Source organism: Hipposideros armiger, unplaced genomic scaffold (assembly GCF_001890085.2).
Source record: "Hipposideros armiger isolate ML-2016 unplaced genomic scaffold, ASM189008v1 scaffold_1288, whole genome shotgun sequence".
Taxonomy (NCBI): Eukaryota; Metazoa; Chordata; class Mammalia; order Chiroptera; family Hipposideridae; genus Hipposideros; species Hipposideros armiger.
In genome coordinates, this window is record NW_017732638.1 from 305,844 (window position 1) to 329,384 (window position 23,541).

Here is a 23,541-nt window from a genome sequence, read left to right on the forward strand (position 1 = left end):
TTCAGCATCTTAGCTGTAGAGGGCAGTGTCACTGGCCCTCATATGTGGGATCCAAACCGGGGCCCTCTGGCGTCCCAAGCCAGCTCTTAACCAACATGCCACACTGCCGGCCCGAGTTTGACTCATTTTTAATTTGTGTACATAAGTGAGTTTTGGGAAAGATCTAATATTTTTCGCTCATCTTGTGTTTTCATGGTGATTTCCAACATTGTTTTACTATAATGAATTTTAGAATTATGGGATTTTTCTCCCCTCCAAAAGGGACTGGAAGGAGTGGTAGGGTTGGAAAGAGGCTGAGTAAGGGGATAGGGAGGAAAGCAGAAACTAGAAAATAACTTCCTAGTATTTCAAAGAGAATAGGAATTCTATTTCACAGACAGCAAAACCACCCTGTGAGCCAGGTTTTTGGGGTTTTTTTTTTTTAAAGCAGTATTCCAACACACCTGCCCAATTACACTGCCCATTCCAAGGGACCCATTAAGGTACTCTAGTTACACATCCCAATGGGTACTGGAGAACAAAACTGACTTTACCCACCAACAAAGGATCATCTTTTCATTGAATTTGCCTTTTATTCAAGTAACTGGCAGCTGGCTCTTGCAAAACTTTGCAACAACAAACATTTGAGTTTTTTATTCGTGTGACCAACAATTATTGCTAGAGGGCTCCAATACTAGAAACCCTACCGTTCACATTACATATCCTTATACTCTCTTTCCCCTCTTAATATAACCCTACTAGACAATGCTACTGGGAGTTTTATGCCTCCAGTATCATTTGGTCATCCCATGGCATCTAAAGATGTAATAAGACTACAGGCAGTCAGCGCTACAAGAATACTCTGCCAAGCAGCTACCTAGTAGCCTTCTCCCTTCCCTTCTACTGCTTTCTCCTCAATTCTACATGGTCTTTTGGCACCATGCAAGCCAGTGGCCACTGCCTCAGTCTTCCCCAGCTCTGATGTGTCTAGCGTTTCACTGTTCCACTTCCCAGTTAGTGTAGGAGTCTCACACCCTTTCTTTCCCTGTAAAAGCAGTGAGACAAGAATGTCTTCAGGCAGCCCTCAGCTCCTTGCCTTTCAGGAGCCAGCTCGAGTGAGACAGACCCCTTGAGGATTATTCTGTGTCCCTTCTTTGGCCCCAGTCTGGAACACAAGACAACCCTTCACCTAAAGGATCTAGGGAATTTTGGCCAGCTTAGTCTCAGGTGTCAGTTCTGATATTGACCATTGTATGCAGGGTTTTTCCAAACCTCAATGTTGAAACCTATCTTCAAAGGACAGTTTAGAGAAAATCAACATAGAAAAAGATCTAGTCATAGCTGTTCTTATACAGGCAGACACAGGGAAGGTCCCAGAGCCCATGTCTGGACATGCCTTTCAATTACAACTCCTAACCACTGTTTGATCAAAGACCCCTGAGCAAGGTAGAATTACTAATTTATGACTTCATTATAACAAGATGGTACATTACAAGGTCAAGTAGTTCTTCCCTGTTATGTTTCCACTTATTTTTCCCCTGACCTTAAATCACACCAAAAGATACCCCAAGATCAGTCCAATTTTGAGTAGTTGAGAATTTAGATTTAATACCACCCTTTATCCTTACTTTCTAGATGATCAAAGTGAACCTCAGAAGCAGCTACCTACCCAGGTCAGAACTGATTCATGGTCGAGTTCAGTGGTAGAACAAGCTGTCAGGGTTGGTCGGGACATGAACATTACACAGGGCAGCTACGCCTCCGAGACAGTCACTGTTCCTGGGTGGACTACATTGTGCATTGCCACAGCCCTGGAAGACTTGGGGATCTAAGCAGGGATCTAGTTCTTGGGGCTGGTGTTCAACATGGGAGCTTAGAAAATAGACAAAACAGGAATCAGCTCACTAAAAATGTATAAATTTCAGCATAGGACCAATAGTCACATCTGACAAAGCAAATCTGACCATTTCTGGCCAATTATACCATAAGAAATAGAATTGGCTCTAGATCCTGAGTTAGAGCTAACAAGCTTTGCAGGGTGAAGCTTTCCTGCCCAACTCTGCCTTCCTATTTAGCTATGATTATGTTTAATAATGACTTTGACCTCCAAATTTCCCTAGTGTGCAGAACATAGTCGAAACATTTTTCTAGCAAGTTTTTTCCATCATCAGGGACATTTTCTCCACCTAGAACAGAACCCCACATAGAGCAGAACTTCCTACTTGTGAAGCCACAGCACAGTGGGTTATATTGATAAGAATATGATACCAATCTCTCATTCCTCAGGAGGGTTGGGGCCTGCAGCCATGAACAGCTTCATCTAGCTTCCCAAAATGCTTTGTGTGTGTTATACAAGGATTTTCCGTGTGGGCCATGACTGAAAGTGACTGGAAAGTGTTGTGCTCACTACTCGGCTATGGGACACTCAGTGTTTTAATGTTTTGTGAACATGTTATAAACATTCCGTCTGTTCAGGCTCTGGATTTTAGCCACCCTGTCCGACTTCCATTCCCTTTACTATCAAAGAACCTCATCTTAGACAACTACAGTTGCAGGCTAAGTTCTATGTCAGGCCAAAAAATAACTGCCCCCACCTTCTGCAGTGACCCAGCTATTTCCTCATCCTATGCAAAATTTCCTCTGTATGCTTTGTTTCCTGCAACCCTAGTATCTATTTCTAACCAGACAACTGAAGCTTGGTGAGGATAACCGGTTTGCCATAGGTTATACAGCCACAAGACAGGAGATCAAGCCAGGCCAAGTCTTGTGTTCTAATCATTAAATGATGTCACCTCCCTGCCAAGCTCAGTCTATTCCATGGGAAAGTAGCATCTATCTCCAGAATTCCCATATAGGATGGACTTAGGGAAAGGTAGCCTGGTTTGCAGGGAAAAGCAGACCAGGAATCCATTTTGCAGAAAGATAACCATAGTTTTAACTAACTGGCTAGCAATGAAAGATTGAAGGTGAGTTTTTTTAGTACAGCATTCCTTGATTTATTTTAGCTAAGTTAAATATCTCTGGAGCCTGCTTTGATGGCTTTAAGGTCTTCTTCCATTCTGATCAACATACCTGTATGAGACTAGTCTTCCTACTAGGAAAATTATTAAAACAAAACACAGTACTTTAATTGTTATTCCTCGTGAGTAGTATTGCTGTCAGTCCAACCTAGATTCAATAAATTAAGAGGCAAACTCACTTATCACATTACAAATTAGTGCTTGAAGTACTAATATATGGTATTCATTCTGCATAAGAACATTTAGTGAATAAATTATACTTTCCATTCTTGAAAATACTAACCTATCATTCTGCAATTGTAACTTTTAGTCAATTTTTTTTTTTTCAGCTGAGCCACCCTGACACCAGTTGGCAGCTCAGCAGCAACTCAGCTCGGGCTGGGAATTGAACTGCTGTTGCTCAGAGATCACACTCTTGAGCGAGCTCTTAACCAACTAAGCCACTTGGCCAGCCTTATTTATTTTTTTTTTTTTATTGTTAGTTTCTGGTGTACAGAACAATGCAATAGTTATCCTTTTCACCCTTTCACCTATTATTTTAATGAATATAGAATTTATATTTCTTCCCCTTTAGTTGTGATGTTTATTGAAATCTGGTGTAATGTCTATTGTCTAATAGAATTTGGTTTTTATGTTATAGTAACTCATTTTACTGTATTTTATGAAGTGTGGGCCCCTAACTACTTAGAACCTAATCCTCCTAAGGTAGTCCAAGATGCACAAGTCAGGGCCACCCCACCCTTATAAACTCATTATATAAGAATGACTAATACTGCCTAGAAAATTAACAATTTTATTTCTGTCATCTCATTAGCCTCTCCCCCACCCCCACCCCCACCAGCTCCTAGAAATTCCACATAAAAATAGGAAGGTATTATTGGGAGGAAAGGTTTTTTCTTCAAGACCAATCAGAAGCCAGTGTTCAGGGCCCCACGCAGCCCAAAATTTCTGGTTCTGCCCATTCTTAAATATCTTAAGCAAATAAGAACAAAGCAAATAGCCTTTGGTGGGAGGAATAGAGGGATGGTGTTGATAAATATCAACCCCAAAAGCATCGACCTGGGATAAGAGACCCAAACAAGGAAAGGCCCCCAACAGTGAAGACTGTGGCAAATACGTATCGAAGCAAAGGTCTTAGGAAGGTAACCTAATGGGGTCCAATGTCATGGCCTCATGTTTGTGGTTTCTGTTCAGAAACAACACACAGGGTCTTGTTATTTGAGCATTTTAGGGCACAACCACCAATTAGAGCTTTAAACTCATCTTCCAACAGGGGGCACTTAGTAACTATAGGAAAACAGGCAAGCTTGAAGTTGTGAAACCATGACTGTTTTTGCTAACTTGCCTAAATTGAAATGTTTGGGTTGAAAGTGTGGATAGTGTCACTTTCTAGAGGGATTTGCTTTACCACAGTGACACAGATACAGGGAAATACTTTTAGTTGGAGTCCACTAGAAGGTACTTGTCCTTGATGTTATACAATCTTCCAGGACAGGTGAGCCATGGTTTTCTGCTGACCTAGAAATACAGTCATCTAAGCCCTCATTATTAAGACAAGCCATTCAACATAGTTGTGGAACTTTGTCATGCTCAGAGGCCTAATGTCTCTTGGACCACTTTGGAGAGTTTGTCACATTGAGTCTCATTGTCTTAAGGACTCTGTGTGTCCCTGCTGCTAGAGACACAATCCCAGGACTTAGCTTAGCCTATAGCAGTCAGATACCAGAGACTGATTCAGAGAGAAGGAAGTCAGTGGGAGGAACCCATCTTGGAGTATGGCAGCTACTTAAATTGGGTGAGTTTAATATGAAAGAACTGGTGAGAATAAGGCCAAAACACAAACTTCAGTTCATGCTACATCAGTTTGTAGTTATTAATGCATGTTTTACCAACTTATTTATAATCTCTGAAGGACAAGGGAAGTTTTTGTTATGAGAACAAAGCAAAAATCACCTGTTTTTTTGTTTAAGAGAAGTCTAAGCTTAAGTTGCCCAAAAACCCTGCCTTCCTGGTTTCTCCCCCTCCTCCACTCTGCAAATGTTTAGCAGTAGGGAGAATAAAGTCAGTGATGAGTTTAAGGCATAAATCTACCTTATTAATTCTTTATGACCTAATTAATATTACCTAATTATTAAGTTTATTAATTCACCCAAGCTCTGCCTTTCCAATATTAGAACAGAGTAGATACTTTGGTTCATGCTGGGATGAGGTTTATTAGAAAGGCATAACAAATAGAGCTGTAATATTACTTGGGAAAGAAAACAAGCTAACAAGGAAATAGAGCCAGCAACTGGAATATTGAGATGGGGGTGGGGGGGTCAACAGACTGGAGATCTATATGAATACACAGAACAATCTTAATAGGACTGAAGTGTGAAGAGTTGAGTAAGCAATCTAGAAGACAAGATCAATGAGTGAAACAACTGGGTTCGTTATTTAGGAAAACAAAGTGCAAGGTATTAATCACCCATTCATAAAGGAGTAGAAACAATGGACAGTAAAGTGAGTCAGGGTATGAGCAAGGTATTACCATAAATACCCCATCACCTCTTCACGTATTAGAACTAGTATCTGGCTTTGGAAGGAGACCTGGAGATCAAAATCCCAGCACCTCTTATAAGGGAGACTTTGAACAGTTAGTCTCTACATACGATTATCACCTATACAAGTTGATAGCTACCTAGGACTGAGTAGTTGAGATTCATTTATCTGACAGTGGGCTAGTACTTAAATGCTTTCTTGGGTAAATCAGTGGAAGTAGAAACTGTTGTAATACCTCAGTAAGATTTCTACATCAATTCTAGTTTTTCAAGTGACGGGTAGATTGCTTCACTGAATCAAAAATATTCTGTTAAGTGAATCTAGATTTACTATTAAGTAGGAGAATTAAGTATATGCATGTATTAATCATGTATGACAAATAGCCCTTAACTGGTTTTATAGTGAAACAGCTCAGAGATCTATTAGATGGAGTAGACACACACACACACACACACACACACACACACACACACACACACACACACACACACAAAAGGAAAGGAGACAGCAAGATGTGTTCTAAGTTTTTATATATTTCACATTTTTCTGTCTATTTGGTTATCTAGTCTGATGCAAATGTGTACATGACTAACCTCATGACACTTAACCAGTCATCTTGCCACACCAAAAACTTCCGTTCACATAATGGTAGAAGCCCCATGTTACCCAGAGTTGACAATAGTCAGTGTACAGTAAGAGCTGGGTAAGCAAATAGGACTTGGTGATACAGGAAGTGACTTATTTCCCTAACACATCTAATTTCCCGCTGAGCAAGATAGAAATGACATCTACCTGATTATATGTGGGTTTGGTTTTAGAGATTCAGTTTGGTATTTATAATACCTAACCCTTGAGAATAATAAGCATTAGGTGAAACATTTGTTTTATAGTCATAACAAGTCATTCAAAGGTCAGTATGATTGTACAGATAGGAAATTATTCCTTTTAGGTTAAGTGTCTAAGTGGAGAGATTGAGAAAGTGACTTAACCTCTGGGCCTGTTTTGGTTTCCCCCCTCCCCTATGAAAAAAAAACCAACCTATAAGATATTTACTAAGGAATAAATCAACCAGTATATGTAAAGCATTCAGAACAATGGTATAAACTCTTAGCTACTATTCCATCTTCATGTGTTCTAGTTAGTCAGACCTTTACTGTTCACGATGGTCCTAGATATTTCAGCAATGAGCATGTATATACACTAAAAATGCTTGTGACATAAGGAAAGGGGAACCAGAATCATCAATATCCACTAGAAACCAAAGCTAAGAGGTTAAAATGGATTAAGAATAAGGAATAGAGCACGAACATAAATGGTCAAGAGAGGTGGGGGGAAAAGTGGTATAAAGTTAGGCAAGAGTGTCACTAGTGTAAACAAGAGAATGGAACCCGGAAAATACAAAAGAAAACCCAAACAAAAGTGATCCAGGGTTGTTTTAAAACAGATCTCTGCTTTGAGTGGATATGAAAGCAGGATAACTCTTCATTATGTGAAACAACCTAGTAGAAAGCAACTTGGAAAAAAAAAAGCTGCATTCAATAGGGAATTTATTATGAAATATATTGAATAGAAAGGTAAACCTGGCTTCCTCAGCCTGAAAAAGCTCTCATGTGATGTTCAAAACCTTAACACTGCATCGACTCGATTGTTTGAGGTGCCCATGGCATTGTTTTGATAATCCTACTTTCCAGTTCACCCAGGAACCCATATTATCTGTGGACCTGATAAATCTCCCTCACCCCATTGAGAGGTATGGGAACCTTAAAAAAAAAAAAAAAAAAGCATTCTAAAATACACCCAATTCCAAACAATGGGAATGGGTGGAAAACAGGAAGACATGCAACAGCTAACACTTCAGAAAACTTCTAAATCCTCTTCTGAACTAACAGGTGAATCTGTTAATTCAAGTTGTTAGTGTTTCCACAGAACCACAGGAACATGCCAACACCCATCAAGTTGCAAAAGTTCAGGCAGTTCATTTAGTACAGTGGTTCTCAACCTTCCTAATGCTGCAACCCCTTAATACAGTTTCTTATGTTGTGGTGACCCCCAACCATAAAATTATTTTCGTTGCTACTCTATAACTGTAGTTTTGCTACTGTTATGAATCGTAATGTAAATATCTTTTTGTTTTCCGATGGTCTTAGGCGACCCCTGTGAAAGGGTCGTTCGACCCCCAAAGGGGTCGCGACCCACAGGTTGAGAACCGCTGATTTAGTACCTGATCATAAATGAAAATAAGCCCTGTAAAACCCAATTCCAAGCTTTCGGGTTTGTAAGCGCCAAGAAAAAGCCCTGTGGTTAGACACCTGAAGCATATGTTATTAATCAAATGTTACTCAGTAAAAAAGTCAATGAAAAAGACTTGTGAATTACGGTGATGATTTAAAGTATTTGAAGAAATGTCTATTATCAAACAGGGTCATTACCCATTTGCCCAAATCCCGTCGATTCTTGGATAAAGAAAAATATTGACTGGATTTCATCTGTTGGCACTCCCTGAGGTGACAAACTAGGTATTTGTTTGACAGCTGGAGTACAGTAGGTTAAGTTTCTTTCAGCCTGCCTAGTGTTGAGTCAAGTCAGTTACCAATCAGTTTCCCCATGCCTAGATCCTTTGTCTACTGCTGGGCTTAGGTATTTACATCAAGACAGGTTGTTTCAGTAGGGAAGAGCAGTTACATGCAAGTACATGTGTAAGAACTGCCTTCACCATGACGTCACATGTCTATAGCCAGTCTCTTGGATTTTGTCTTTCAGAGTAATCACAGTACATTAGCTTAAGACCATAATTGGTATTTGCAGACATCTTAGACAAGTTTTGTTGCTGAAGTCGTGACCAAAGCTTAGCTTCGGGAAAAACACTCTGTCTCAAGACTGGGTTGAATAGGTCACTAATTTTGTTCTGAGATTTGAACTTTTCCAAATATTTTTTTTAAGGAATACACGAAGTGCTTCCAGTAAGAACAATATCTCCTCAGATATAACTTGTCAAGGCATCAGGTCGTAGGACCCCTTCCAGTTACCGTGGAGGATTAGTTGCCTAAAAGCCTAATTGCCAGGGACCTCCAGGGTGTAGGCAACAGCCCTTGCACTACAATTAACTCTGAGTCATGAGTTGGCCCAGTCCATTATGCAAGCTAACTGGTTAAGAACTCACTTGGAAAGCTCCTTAAGGATTGCACATCATTTAAAAACTGACCCCGACAAAGCTGCAGCAGTCAACACTTGTTGAGATTCTTTATCACCCTTTATTACCCTTACTATCAACACAAGAAACAAGCCAGCAGCACAGAGGCAGCACAGTGAGCGGAAAGCCCCTGAGATTCCAGGTCAAATGGAGTTTTCAGTGCAGAACAAGGTAAATGGGATTTCAGCTTTCTCAGCTATAATGAAGTATCGGCTTCTTCCAGGCTTGAGAATTCTTAACCGGGGATGATATTCAAGATACAAAGCAACCAAATCAGTGATTTTATAGTAATACTGCCACCAAGTAATGTAGCATAAGTTACTCAAACATTTTAATAACGCCAAGTCAATTAGTGTTTTTGTTTTGCTACTAGTGCCTGTATGATGCTCCTGCCTAGCTATGTATGATTTAACAAAGGAAGCAGTTACATCCAGGTGACCTCTGCATTGGCCTAGTGATTAGACCTGAAGGTCTGTTGCAGCTCAAGGGTGGCAGGGCCTTCTGCACATGAGACTTGACAAGGTGCATATCTGCATGCAAGCAGTCAACACAAGGTCTCGATTTTAAAGTCTATGCCTCACCACTTGAAAATGCTGCCAGCATGCCTCCCCTCTCCCAATGCTGGCGAGTTCCTGAGGACCAGACAGATGCTGCACATGCCTGCTCAGCCACCCCATATATCTCACTGGTGGCCACCTGGACCATCAACATCTGTACTGACAGCTCTTAGGCTTTCATTCCCCAACCTTGGGGCGCCTGCTGACCAGCATCACTAGGGAACTTGCAGTGGTAGCAAGTAGATAGCTTCTACCAATGAAGTATGTATTCCCTTAACACAGACATCCTAGAGCATACCGACTTCGCTTCTGTTCTACAGCTGCTCAGACATCTCACATGAAAAGCTTTGCATTATGCATTATTTGGGATGTTATGCCTATAAAAGAGGAAACCCCAATTTGCTGTTTCAGCCTATGACTATAAGGGAGATCACAGTAGTGTCAAAATCCAAATTGTTGGCTCAAATCTTCCCTACTGCATCATACACCATAGCCCTACACAGCAGCCCAGCTTGAGTGTAGGCCTCAATCTCTCATGACCTCAGCCTCACCACAGCCCTCTGAAGCAGGTTCAAGGGACAGGCACTCCTCTCTTCAGCATCCTGCTCCCAAGACAAAAGCTCCCCCTCTTGGCAAAGCCTATAGTGAATGTATACACACCTGGGGAAAGTCAACCCCGTTGTTCTAAATTCCAATCCAGGTTGAATCCGTTTACCTAGAAAGACATTTTGAGTAAGGAGTTGTGTTGTCAAGAGAAGGATCCCCCCCCACCTACCCTCTAAAGGAGGCTTAGTTCAGTTAGATATCCATTTACATTGGTCCTTACACAGGCACAACGTCATCTCAGGTGCTAAGCAGGAATCTAAGCAGCTTTGTACTGTTGGAGTGTGAGAGGCCTCCTTAACATAGCAGCTCATGGCTGAAAAAAATCACACTGAGCCTCATTTGAGTGTAGCAACCGGAGGAAGCCTAGTTCTTCCCCGTCTCGAGGAGACTCTGGTACGTGTTTTGGAGGAGTACTAGGGTGGAGTGAGGTCCTGGAAAGGTAGATATTAAATGCCTAAATACTTGATTTTTAAGATACTTTCTAACTCCAATTGGAAAACACTCCAAGATAAGAGCTACTTGTGGTATTTTTCCAGTGTCCTGTACTTAGGACAGCCATGAATTACTAAACTAAGCTTTATAATGTGTGCTGTAGGAACAGATGGCCGAGAAAATTTCAGGACAAAGTTTTCCAGCAATAATCAAATAAAGCGATTGCTTAGGGGTGTGGAAGATAGCCATACTGCTGATGTAGGATTGTGTGAAATAAAGGCAGTGATCCTGACAAAGTCCAAGTAAATAGCTTAAATGGTTTCAATGTCGTCATTCCTGGGAATTTCCCTCTTAAAAGGTTTGCACTCAGCTGACAGGAATACTGAAACTACATTCTATGCAAGTCATTTAGACATCTCTAAAACAGATAGCAAATAAGTTTTAAGAGGAATAGTAGGCCCCAAATTACCTTTTATCTAGCCCAACACGACAGCCATTAGCCAATGAGCACTTGATATAGGGCTAGTCTTAATTGAGAGGTGCTCTAAGCTTAAAATGCATACCCAACTTCAGACTAGTGCTGGAAACATCTGTTCTTATTGAATGTTGAAATGATAAACATTTTATCTTTTGGGCTAATAGTCAGTTCCGCTTGTGTTTTCTTTAATGGGGCTACTCTAACAGCTAAAGTTACATATGCAGCTTGTATTTGTTCCACATGATGGGTCTCCTGGACAGCACCCTTCTAGAGCTTCCTATAAATTCTCTGTAAAGACAGCATGCAGAGAGCCCTGATCTAGAAGCTTTCCACATATGATTTCAGGTAGAAGTTGAGGGTTCTTAGGGATGAAAAAACTTGATTACAGAGACCTAAAGAGCACCAAGTTTTTTGGTTCATACCACATCTCATCTCCTACCTGGGAGTTTTTAGACCCCAGACCCAAAGATGATATAAATTAGAAAGAAAATAGAATTAGACAAAATTAGGTATCTTCAGACAATTGTTGCTTGTCCTTTAGTTGACTATGCCGAATCTAAGCATCTTCTAAAATTTTGCCAAACCGCTTCAGAAATCTCACCAGCATGTATAGCACAGACCAAAAGCCATCCTGGGTTTTTCTAAGCTTCCTCACCATCTCAAAGCCTAGCCTTGTTTCCACCAGGCCATCACGGTAGGGCAGTGAGTACATTTTGTGGTCATCTACAGGGCTTTCCTGCTACTGAAGAGAAGCTTCCTTCTCCTCACTCGATATTTAGGTAAGTTCTTCTCAAGCACCTTCTGTCACCTTGTTGAATACGATTGTGCCCGGTTTAGACACCAAAATTGAGACATGAAAGGGCATTATGAGAAATGTAGGCCAAAGATGAAATCCACTCCAGCATTGTTTTTAAGATTACTTCAAAGCAAAGCAGCCAGACTTGAAAGCCAGTTGGAATTCCCAGCCAGCTTTCCCTTTCCCTTTTCTGGGGGGAGTTACGCACTGCCATTGATTAAGCACCTGGAGTCACAGCTGGGTGTTGTGTTTGCTCTGAAGCTGTGCTGCAGGCTCCTACAGGACAATGCCTCCCGCCGGGAGCATGCTCAGCACAGGGGTGTTGACATAATAGTCACCTTCACACTCGTCTCACATGAAGCACAAGCTGCAAGAAGTCTTGTTTGCTACCAGCCAGTCACTTGCTCCAGTCACTGGTCTCATGACCCTGGCTTTCTTTGGGAGGTGGGGGAAGGGGAAACTGCTTGACCTGAAGAAACTCTGGCAACGCCAGCTGTCACCCACAAGCTTCTAAAGGACTGGTTCCCCCATCGAGGAAAAATGCCAGCCATTCCAGTTAAACAAAATCAGATGCCTGGAAGGGCTGCTTGTAAGCCACCTGCTTTATGGATCAAAAGATTCAAACTGTAGTGAAGGCTGGAGCTCCCCACTGAGTATTTTATTTTATTCTCCAACTTCACCTCCATCCCACTGAAGATTGCCAACCTGACAGTACTGAAACAGCCATCATGGAAGCCATAAGACCCAGAGTGATAACTTCTACGTAAGCTTAAATTTGCCACAAGGAAGATTAGGCCTCGATTAGACGTTTCCCTAGAGGCAGCATGAGAATTTGAAGAGGATAATGCTGTAACCACAGCTGCAAGCTTGAGGTATCTTAGTAAGGACTGGTTGTTTTTTGGGGGTTTTTTTTGTTGTTTTTTTGTTGTTGTTGTTTTTAAGATTTTTTTATTGGGGAATTGGGGAATGGGAACAGCGGTGGGGAATTGGGGGAAGGGGAACAGACAAGTTGCTGTCCTTTTGTTCTTCAGTCTAGTTGTGGAGGACGTTGCTTCACTGGCCCAAGTTGGCACCATCATTGCTCTCTTCCCAGGTGAGGCACATCAGTTGCTGGCCTCTGAACGGCCGCTCACTGCTGCTGCTGGCCGCTCACGCTGGCTGCTGGCTGCACACAGTAGCCCATGGCAACCCGCTGCCACAGGGGCTGCAGCCTACACCATCGCCGGCGACTCACGGCAGCCCAGCTCCAGGTTGAGCTGTTGTTCAGCATCTTAGCTGTGGAGGGCAATGTCACTGGCCCTCATATGTGGGATCCAAACCGGGGCCCTCTGGCATCCCAAGCGAGTTCTTAACCATCGCGCCACTCAGCCGGCCCAGGACTGGTTTTTAATAACTAATGGGTGAGCATCTTCAATAAGATGAGGTACTATATTGAAAAACTTTCAAACTGTGTTCCCCAATACCTTGGATACTGTCTGGGCCTGTTGGGGCAGTAGGCTAGAGAAAGGGGTTCTGCATACCTTCTCCCCTGCTGCTCCTACAGCAGGCTTTTCTTACTTTGTGCTAAGATTACACACACACACACACACACACACCCCACCACCACCACCACCACCACCACCACCACCACCACCACCCCCCACCAAACCCTGTTCAAAAGACACTAGGCTTGAGTTACATCTACTCGGCTCACCTGAATGTCGATTTTGGGGGAGGGTTGGAGTCATGATAATCAGACAGCTACCTTTAACAAATCCATCCAAAGAAATTAAGCTTCTCCCAGAGACAGGTTTTAGTTCAGCTGGTTCCAACTTCTATCATTGAATTTCCTCACCCTTGACACTTTTCCTGCTACCCCCTTTTCATTGCTTAGTACTTATCTGAGTGGCATATTATAGTTTAGTTATCTTTGACCCTAGTTTTAGGTTGATTTGGTGCTAAGAAATACAATACATGGCTACAACCAGAGACTAGCCACTGGACTCTGTTGAGAAGTTCTAGGTGAACACTGGATTCTAAGCAGAAACCTGAAAAGTAAACCTAAAGTAGCCTTGGCTCACAACCGAGGAATTTCAGTTAAGGCCACCCTAAGGGTTAGTCAGGATTTGAACTATTAAGAGCTAGTCTGACAAGTTTTAAGAGAAAATGTAACAAGAGGTTCAGGCTGAACTATGCCCAGTGGACAGAAAGCAGTAAGAAAGCATTTCAGACTGAAGTTCAGAGAGGCATCCACAGAGGAAATGGCCTAAGGCATGGCCAGATTCCCACTGGCAGAGAGGATGAATCCTGCACTATCCCCATGTCTTGTTCTAAAAGAAAATTTGCAATTAAACTTGTTATTCCACCTCTTCTCCCACCTTTCCAATTAAGGTTTTAGTTATAAACTTGTCTCCTTCTACCCATCACATTATTGTTTGTTATCTAGAGCCACATGGCTCTCCAGGAGTCTGGGCAGTAACACCAACTACATGTGGCCACCAGTTTTATAAGACTCACCTGCTGGTGAGTCGCTCAATTGATTAGGTGAGTAAAAGCAGGTGGCAATTGTTTTGCCCTGGATTTCTAATGTGGGACAGGTGAACTTTCCAGCGTCTCCACTGTTAGTACTGACTTCTCAATAGAATACTGTTTTCTTTGCCCAATAATCCATTGTGGTATTTTGTCGATTTGAAGTCGAGTTGTATATATAGGTTGTTTTTCCTTTTCCTTGATTTTTATAGTGGTGAAATAAATTTACAGAAAGGAGGGGTTCAGTGGACAAAGCATATCATGCATTAATGTCTTAGAATTCATTTAAATTTAACCAAGTTCTTGACTGACTTAGTCACTAATACGCCCTCTTGTGGAATTCCTGGAAGCAAAGAAATTTTTGCTATCAGTCAAGGGACACGTTACAGGTGGGAACGCTGCAGGATGAGTCATCAGAAAATCGGTTTTCAGTGTTGTTAGGCAGCCATGGAGAAATAGAGCCACTCATCACTGCCCCCAGGCTCCAGCCTGCAGGAACCTCCCACACCACATGTCCCAACAGCCCGGTTCTAGTTATAACCATTAACTAGCAGGGACTCTCAAGATCTCAAGGCTCATCCGTCAAGTAATCCTATGCCAAGTATTGCAGCCAAGAACTACGCATCTCTTGAGCAGGGTATTTACATGAAGCCAAATTCTTTGCTCTTCTCTTTCAATCCTGCTTCTTTTACAAGTACGTTGTAAACAAAGTAACTCCCCACTGATGGGGGCGGATGAATATGCCTGTCCTGACTGTTGTAGTTTTTCTTCATTTTTCCTGGTCTTTCTTAAAGCAGGTAGACCTAGGTATTTGGCTGCAGTGTGATTTTTTTTTTTTTTAAGATTTTTATTGGGGAATCGGGGGGATGGGAACAGAGCTGGGGAATTGGGGGAAGGGGAACAGACAAGTTGCTGTCGTCTTGTTCTTCAATCTGGTTGAGGAGGATGTTGCTTCACTGGCCCAAGTTGGCACCATCATTGTGCTCTTCCCGGGTGAGGCAGATCAGTCAGTCACTGGCTTCTGGACGGCCGCTCACTCTGGCTGCTGGCTACACACGGTAGCTCATGGCAACCCACTGCCACAGGGATTGCAGCCTATGCCGTCGCCGGCGACTCACAGCAGCCCAGCTCCAGGTTGAGCTGTTGTTCAGCATCTTAGCTGTGAAGGGCAGTGTCAGTGGCCCTCATATGTGGGATCCGAACCGGGGTCCTCTGGTGTCCCAAGCCAGTTCTTAACCATCATGCCACTTGGCCGGCCCTGCAGTGTGATTTTTAAAAGCAACACCTTTGTTTATGTAGTTGACATACAGGAGCTGCAATACAGTTTGCTATATAGCCCTTGTGAAATCAGTCAGGATAATAAACATATCCGTCACATAGGGTGCTCTCAATGTATCACAGACACCACATTATCCCCTTTCCCTATGACAGACAGTTGTCTCTCGATAAGCTCAAGGAAGCCTCACCATCTTCAGTGCTCTGGGTAGCCATCTAACCAGATGAACTTTCCTCACTATTCCAACTGCAAAAGCTTCTGACCGTTCACCTTCAGAAAAGTGCTTTCAGATGAGCAAGTCTGACACCAAATGAAGAGCCCCAAGTGAGGGAATACATTCCCCCCACCTCCACATCCAGGTGGAAGGAAGGTTAGCTTCACCTTAGACAGCTGCTTTCCAAAGGGATGTGGTTAAGACCTTAACTCCCTGGTACGAGAACTCAAGATGCTTGAAGTTCATTTTAGTTTTTTCTTCACTATCACAAAGGAAATTTCCCTCCCTCAAAGGAGTCTAATTCAAAAATAGTATATGCTTCCCTCCCATGTTTTCACCCAGGCTGATCCAACCTTTAGTCTCTGAAGCAGGGAGGAGAAAAGCTACTTTTCCCTCACTTTCTGCCATGACTCTAGATAGGAGTTTGTCTCCAACAGATTTTAGGATTGTAGCTGAAGGCTAGAAGACAGACATTTAGAAACTTTTTGTGAAGAAAGCAAAATAGCAAGTTTGTTTTAAGCACAGAATGTTTAAGCCTAGACTTCTTTTCAAGGGGGTTTATAAGACTGCAGTAAGTTAGCTAAAAGAGTAATTTTGCTGAAGTATCTTTTATACTAGAGGTTAAACAGAATTCAATAAAAAGCAGGTGACTTCTCAGAAAGATTTGAGCATGAAAAAAGAAAATTCAAGATTTGATCTTAAGCTTAAGAACTCCCTTTAGAAACCCCAATAGTTAGAAAAGGTTCTCTGTATTGCGAGAAAGAAAACACGCCTGATAAAGTGACTTCAGGAAGTCACAGTGGCCTCGTATTTTCTGTCTGCACAGAGCACTGGTTTCCCTTCTTTCCAGTTCCTCAATCTGTTTGTTTAGATTCCCTTTGCCTTATTTTTTGTTCACCTTTCACTTCTAAAGTAAGCTAACCAAAAAATTTCCTGTGTTCTTTGAAAACTTTGGTTCTTTCCACCCACCCCTCCCCACCATCAGAGAAATTTTTAGCATGAGAATGCCTGTAAAACTCTGGACTGCATCACCCACTACCACAGACCACACCCAACACCAGCAGAATGATCAACAGCCACCTCACAGACTTCCGCTTTTTTATACCCAAAGCCCCTCCTTTTTCTTCTTGGGTGGGGACCAATGAGAATGACAAGCAGCTACTTCAGCTCTACAATTGGTCCCTGACTTCTGGCAGGTGAAAACAAGCCTCTGGATGCCTGGTTGCCCAAGGGCCTTCTTTTTAAGCTTCCTATTTTAAAGAGGCATTGCTCCCCCGGCCTGCTTTTTTACTATGTTGTGTAAAGGTTTCTGAGTTGTTAAAGACATATTTCGAGGGAATAGTTTAGAGTCATTTTCAAAAAGGGGCTGAATCAACTTCCCCTCTAGCACTTAGTCTTAATATGGAAAATGTTTAGTGTGCCCGAAGGAATTTCAAAAAGAGACATATGAGTAGCTATAAGCATACCTCGATTTATTGTGCTTTGCTTTATTCTGCTACACAGGTGTAGCATTTTTTACAAACTGAAGGCAAGGCCCTCTACCAGCCAAAAGATTAGGATTCACTTTATTGTGATACTCATTTTATTATGGTGGTCTGGAACTGAACCCACGATATCTCTGAGGCATGCCTGTGTTTGGTCAGATACTGATAATAGTTTACCATCAGATAAAACTAATGATCTTTATTGCTCACCTGTGTGTGTCATTCATTTATTCTTTCTTTCACAAGTATTCTTAAAGCCTATGACTCAAAGGAAGCAAGGAAATGACCTCGTAGGGCTCGGGTTTTGTCTGTGCTTATCAAACTGCATGCTAGATGTATGAGACGTCTCAGGATACACATGTTTCTGGAAAGTCAATTCCGCTCATGAATGTGGGGGTAAAAAGCATTGTTTTATGTCAAGATAGAAGAATTCAAACTGATATAAATAAATAATTTATGTAATAAATAGGGGAGAAGAGACAAGTCTTCTTTACAGAAAAATTTCAAATAATATATGTCCATTCAAATAATATATTCCCACCCAGGAAGTGGAGTTTCATTCGCCTCCCTTTGAGTCTGGTCTGGACTTAGTGACTCATACTTCTAAAGAACAGAATAGGGAAAGGTTAAATAACAATTTTACAGTGAAGAAACCTGGCAAACACTATGCAGACCAAGTGATCCAGGTTAACATCGCCAGTGATAAGTCATGTTGTTGTTATGTATCCCCTGATATGATGTGATAAGAAGAGCACTTCACCCCATGGTATCCTTCCTGAAAACCCATAAGTCCAATCTAGTCAAGAGAAAAATATTAGACAAAAGCAAATTGAGAGACATTCTACAACATCCTGATCAGTACTCTTCAACATGGTTAATCAAGCTCATGAAAAATAAGAAGAGATTGAGAAACTGTCACAGACCACAAGAGAATGAGATATAACTAAATGCAATGCAGTACCCTAGATGGAATCCTGGAACAGAAAAGATGTTAGTGAAAACATTGGCAAAATCCAAATAAAGTTTACAGTTAGTTTATAGTAATATATAAATGTTGATTTTTTAGTTTTGGCAAACATACCACAGACATATAAGATGTTAACGTTAGGGGAAACTGGGTAAAGGGAATAGGGAACTCTCTTTTACTATCCCTGTAACTTTCATGAATCTAAAATTATTGCTAAATAAAACACTTATTTAAAAGAAAAAATAACAACAAGAAAAGAAATAATCACAAAATGTGCATGAGTTTTTAAGATAAAATGTGAACCTTCAAAGAAATTTTATGCTTGTGGCAAACTGTTTTAAACTATACCCCCACCCCTAGACTTGCTGGAAGCACTTTTCCACTGTTAGATGTAATTCAGAGCAAAAGGTTGAGGAGCAGCATGTTTAGCTAGATAATCCTATAGGTGCTTGGAGAATGTATGCAAGGAGGATAAGACTGGGGACTGAGAGGTCAGCTGAAATTGAGCCGACATGTAACCAAGTGAAGGCAGTAAGTCAATAAGCAACTATTGTAGGAACAAATTGACTTATTTGTACCTGTGGTTGCTACCAGTGCTTTCTGAGAATTTACTAATTCCAGCCATCCACTTCATCTTGGCTATTCACACAGCTGTAGTCAGGAGAAAGGAGCCCCTCTTCTAAGGTATCCAGATAGCATCAACAAAAACACCAAATATGTTTGAGAATAATGTGTTTTACAAAAACAACACCTAAAAAACAAAAACAAAACACAACAACTACTATGAGAGACAGGGTAAGTAGTAGGTAAGAAACATGGACTTTGGAGGTAGACAAACCTGAGTTTAATTCTCAGCTCTATTACTTACTATGTGATCTCACACTAGTTAACCTCTCTAAGCTTCATCTTCCTCATCTGTGAAATGGGGATAAAAATAGCACTTACTCATAAGATTGGTGTGAGGATTGATTGATAGTATGTATGAAAAGCATCTAGAATAGTTCCTGACATAAACATAAGACTTTCTATTACTCAGATATGTTCTACATACTATACATATTGACTCACTTAATCCTCACAACAATCCTATTATTAGTCTTTATGTTCCACATGAGGACTCTGAGCCACAGGAGGATGAATCATTGGCCCTAGGTAACACAGCCTATACGTATTAGAGCTTGATTCAAACCCAAGTAGTCTGGCTCTACAATATTTGCTTTTAGCCAGTGCACTGAATTGCCTCTTCCATTATTAGAAAGGAAGAAAAGAGAGCATACTGGGAGGTCCAAAAAAAATGGAGGTACATTATAAAAAAGAAATGATCAGCCTTACTGGGGCATTGCAAAGGTGTAAATAATGCAGGAATGAATTGACAACAATACCAAGTTCTTGTCCAAGAGCCAATTGAAATGGTAGCACTTGCTTCTTCAGGCCCAAAAGTCAATGAGAACATTCCCCTGGGAGCCATGTAATAACATTGTAAAAGTAAAGCTTATCAAATTAGAGAAGCTCCCTCCCCCATATACTTATCACAGTATTTTCTCAGTTGATTTCGTGGACAGAAACCTCAAATACCAGATAGTGAAGTTCAAAACTAGACACGTGACAATCCTCACGGTGAAGAGGCCAGCCCACATTCTGGAATTAATCATCATTCTTCAAGACAAAAGCCAACCCAAGCCTGAGGCCATGTTCTTGAAGACTCCTACTGCTCCCAGCCTAAGGAAATGGCAACCACAAAAGTAGAGGCCCAGCCGGGGTGCCTAATTTGACCACCCCATCTCTAATTTATTGTTCAAATATTAAAATTAACATTCTTTGAGTCCCTACTCTGAGCCAGGTAATCTACATACATTGGCTCACTTAATCCCCTCTTGAGCCCCATGATATAGATATTGATATTCCCATTTATGAATGAAAAAACTCAGATTCAGAGGGATTAAGCAAGAGGCAGAGCCAGGATTTAAACCCAGGTTGTTCAAATATCAAGTCCCTGCTCTTAAGCACCAAGTGCTACGGCTGGGGTTGTCAAGAAAGCGCGTCTGAAGGGCTGTGTTGGGCTGGCAGAGCCAGTTACAACTTGTCATAACCTTATATTTCTTTTTTACAATGAGAGACCCCTGAAATCCACGAGAGAAGAAAGACAAAAATACTCTTCCTGCCATAAGAGCTATCCTTAGGGACGGAGGCACAGAGAGGAGAGGTGTGGGGAAAGCGCTCCAATTTTTATTTCAACAGCTTTATTTTAGTTCTGTTTCTTTTGAGCCAAGGCCAACTGCTACAGAATCCTAATCGAACCATCCTTTTTGTCTTCTGTCTCACTTCCGCACCAGCACCCCAAAACCTGAGTTGGTGGAGGAGGAAACAGGGAGGGGAAATAGGGTTTGTGTAAAGAACAATTCCAGTTTTAGTTTCCTTAACTCATTTCTGAATGGGACTAATTCACCAGAACTAACTGCCCCTTGCACTGCTTTCTGATGTCTGCCTGGATCCTGGGCCTGTTCTTTAAAGAATAAAGGCAGCCAGCGGAACCATCCTTGCCCGCACAGCATGGAGAACTCTGTGTTGGTGATCTGCCCTTTGGAAGCTTGGATTTGCTACTTATTACTTTGATGGGGCTGGTGGTACTACATATACAGATACATCATAGTATTTATTTGATCTTTTACATTAGTATAGTTGTGGACTTCAGAATGTACAAGTGTATTTAGACTATAAATAGACTTAGAAGTTTTCAGTTCCTTGCCTTGCCTATATTTCTATATGCCCTATTAAAAAGTGAGAAAGCAGCTGCAAGTGCTTTTGTAAGAAGCCTACCCAAGTAGACTTTCTCTTGAGTCCCTCCCTCCCCAGCATCTACTCTGCCACTACCCTAGTTTAAGCCCTTACTTCTCACCTGTTCCTTCGCTCTACCCTCCCAACTGTCTGAACTACTAACTTCAGAGTCCCACTCTCTAGACTATTCTCCACACTGCATCAGAGAGATCTTTCTAAAACACAAAACCCTTTTCTGGCTTTCCATCGTGTTCAGGATAAAGACAAAATTCCTGCCATGAGGGGGGAGAGAGAGAGAGAGAGAGAGAGAGAGAGAGAGAGAGGAGGTCAGGTTATTTACTGACTGATCCAATCTTCCATCAATCATTCAAGTGCCATCTGTACTCTGGCCCCCTCCAGGTGGTCCTTCTAACATTTTTCCAATGCTGGCCCTCCTCTAGTTCATCCTCCTCTCCTTTTCACCTTCCCCATCCACCTGGCTAATGCCCACTTATCCTTCAAGGATCACCACAAGTTTTGTCTTCTTCAGAAAGCACTTCTCTGTTAAACTCCCCAAAGTGAGTGAAGAACCTCCCTCATGTCCTCGCAGAATAAAAATACTAACACATCTCTTATCACAGCTCCACTGTCACCATCTGTTCACTTGTCTGTTTCCTTCACCAAAGTCAAGCTCATGGAAAATCCATCTTCTTATTCACCTTGTGTCCCAGTCCCTAGAATAGTTCCTGACCTGAAATGGTTACCCAACCATGATATTTGAGGGAATGAAGGACTGAAGGATGAATAAATGCCTAGGTTGCTGTATCTAGAAACAAAAGGTACACTCAAATGGTATAATTGAGAAGAGTTTAATAAGGGGACTATTTATAAAGGTGTGTATCCAAGGTAAGGGAAACCCATAATATAAAATGAAGCATCCCTGCAGCCAGCTACAGCAGGAGCCTGAAAGTGCAAGTAGAATGTAGCTCCTAGAACCCAGAGAAAGAGATACTGCAGGGGAGGACAAACTGACAGGAGGAGTGGCCTTCAGTAGACATGCATCCAACCTGCAGTGACCAGGCATGATGGGGGCTACGGGAATAAAAATTTTTTTAAAATCACTCTCCTCCCGTCCTCCAGCTTCCTGATACTGCCTCTCACTGGCCAAACCAGCCAGAAGCCAGAGAGCAAGGGAACCAATGATGCAGTCAGCACAGTCAACCCGCCAGGGCACAGAGCAGAGTGGGGAGGGGCTGGGAAGGAGCAAATGGGAACTATCCAACAGGTTCTTTCCAAGACCAGAATCATGGGCTGCATTCTAAAGGTTAAGAAGTTCAAGAATGATAATCAGAGAAAAATGTATCTTCTTCGCAGCTGGAAAGAGAATTAATTCTAAGGAGAAATACTTTGCTAAGCCAGTTGTAATAAAGAAGAGAGCAATAGGCTGGCACCTGGGTTTCTTGCAGAAGAAGCACCTTCCTCTGGATAATAATGGAGGAAAAGGGAGGAGAATAGGGTTGAATGCATTCTTGGGGGAAATTTAAGAGGAAAAGGAAGACAATGTCTGAGGACCAGAAAGGAAGAATTGGGACAAGAGATAAATCTAATGGAAAATTTTCAAGTGAAATTGTGGGCACTCTCTGTGATATCGTCATGTGAATTACAAACCCACATTAAAAATGAAGAAAGAGTCCACCTCCTCTTTTTCGGCTGGGACCTCCATCTTCCAGTAATTCGTCAAGATAACCAACACAAAGGGAAAGAGGAGAGGCCCCCGCTCTGTGTTCTCTGGACCTTTTAGAAAACTTGTAATAGTTCCTTTGCCCACATACACTCGAATCTACAAGGAAGGTGATATTGTAGACATCAAGGGAATGGGCACTGTTCAAAAAGGAATGCCCCACTGATGTTACCGTGGCAAAACTGGAAGGGTCTACAATGTTACTCAGCATATGGTTGGCATTACTGTAAACAAACAAGTTAAGGGCAAGATTCTTGCCAAGAGAATGAATGTTCCTATTGAGCATATTAAGCACTCTCAGAGCCGAGACAGCTTCCTGAAACGAGTGAAGGAAAATGACTAGAAAAAAAGGGAAGCCAAAGACAAAGGTACCTGAAACGCCAGCCTGCCCCACCCAGAGAAGCACACACTGTGTGAGAACCAATGGAAAGGAGCCTGAGCTGCTGGAACCCATTCCCTATGAATTCATAGCATAAGTGTAAAAAAAAATAAAGGACCTCTGTATTGTGAAAATAAAAAATAGTAATAAATAAAAAGAATGAAGAAGTCATGATATGCTCAGTGTAAATGGATTTCTTGTGGAAGTTAATGAAGGGATTGAGTATACATCAAGATTGGTACTGGGCTGCCAAACACAAGAGTCCAAGAAGAAAGATACATTTCTTAGCTACACAGAGAGAAAGCTGAGCTTCAGAGAGTTACAGTGACTGAATGAAGGGCACAATGTTAGAAAAGAGAGCAGGACTCAAAACCTGGTCTGTCTCATTCCAACTTTTGGATGTTTTCATCCATCAAGCCAACTCTTTCCATTTTGTCTCTGACACAGAAGAGGAAAGGTGGGCATGTGAGAAGACTTATGCCTGCCTGAATATAGTAACTATGGCTAAATAATTTTTAAAGTTTATAAACACATATGAATATAAGGGCTAGAATTTATGGTGCATATACTGTGTGCCAAGGGCTTTATGTGAGTTATCTTTCCTAAATAAAGTAACCCA

The 23,541-nt window shown here is 41.7% G+C and overlaps 1 pseudogene; it reads left to right on the forward strand.

The window, feature by feature from the left end:
• The first annotated feature begins 18,831 nt into the window (after nt 1-18,831).
• LOC109377102 (60S ribosomal protein L21 pseudogene) lies at nt 18,832-23,019 on the forward strand (annotated as a pseudogene).
• Nucleotides 23,020-23,541: the final 522 nt, after the last annotated feature.